The sequence below is a fragment of the Lepidothrix coronata genome, unplaced genomic scaffold (genome assembly GCF_001604755.1).
Source record: "Lepidothrix coronata isolate B3197 unplaced genomic scaffold, Lepidothrix_coronata-1.0 Scaffold229, whole genome shotgun sequence".
Taxonomy (NCBI): Eukaryota; Metazoa; Chordata; class Aves; order Passeriformes; family Pipridae; genus Lepidothrix; species Lepidothrix coronata.
In genome coordinates, this window is record NW_016690409.1 from 421,764 (window position 1) to 422,906 (window position 1,143).

Here is a 1,143-nt window from a genome sequence, read left to right on the forward strand (position 1 = left end):
CCCTGCCTGTACCTCAGGGTGACCTCCAGCCCTGCCTGTACCTCAGGGTGACCTCCAGCCCTGCCTGTACCTCAGGGTGACCTCCAGCCCTGCCTGTACCTCGGGGTGACCTCGAGCCCTGCACACCAAGAGCAGGTGCTGGCAGTTCCAAGGCTGGTGCTCACACCGGGGGTGTGTTCCTGCTCACGGCCTGACGCAGCCCAATCTGTGCTCTGATGCTGCTCCAAAAATTCCTGAGCCCCTGCCTGAGCAGGGGCTGTCGGAGTACGTCCAGCCTGGATTCTCCCCTGCTGGCTCTGCCCTTGAACGCAGGAGGGAGGCACCACCTCATCCACTGCCAGGACAGCCAGACCCAGCTGGGCAGGGGCAAGGGGGGCTGGGACCACCCCAAGCCCAGCCTTTGTCCACCTGGAGAAGGGCCCAGCCGAGTACCCGTGGGTCTGGCCACAAACCTGCGTCAAGGTGCTGCCGTCCGTGACCCCCAAAGGGAGCGGCCGCCGTTCCCGTCACCCTGACGGCTCATTTGGTCCAGATTGAGCCATTAAGAGCCACAAATTGGAAAACAATTTGTTTGTTCCTTGTGAGAGGCGCTCGGTGGAGCGAGTGATCGATGGCAGGGAGGGCGGCGGGCGCCGCTGCCTCCCTGCCATCCAAAGGCCATTTGTTTTGGGGTGTTTGAGGAGCTCCGACACGGATCGTTGGGAACACGGTGAGCAGGGGGACACAGGACAGGGACACGGCCCAGCCCAGGATGTCACTCAGGGGTTTATTGAAGGAGGGAGACAAATGGTCTCTAAAATACACCGGGAGGAGGGTCAATACGGGCAGGAGGGAACGTCGATATCGAACGAGGAGCAGACAGGGAATTTTGGGGGCCTCCGGCAGTGAGCAGTTCCCACCCCTCCTGTGACACCCCAGAGTTTTTTGGGGTGCAGGGAGAGAGCCAGGGCTGCAGAATGGGGCCTGTGTGAAGAGCCTCACACACACACACACACAGACACAGACACAGACACACAGACATACACCCCTCCACCCCCTGGCTCTGTGCAGCCCCAGGTGGGACCCCAGACATGCCACACATGTATAAACATGTACACAGACAGAGGTATGGAGGTACATATGTGTGTGTGTGTGTGTGTGTGT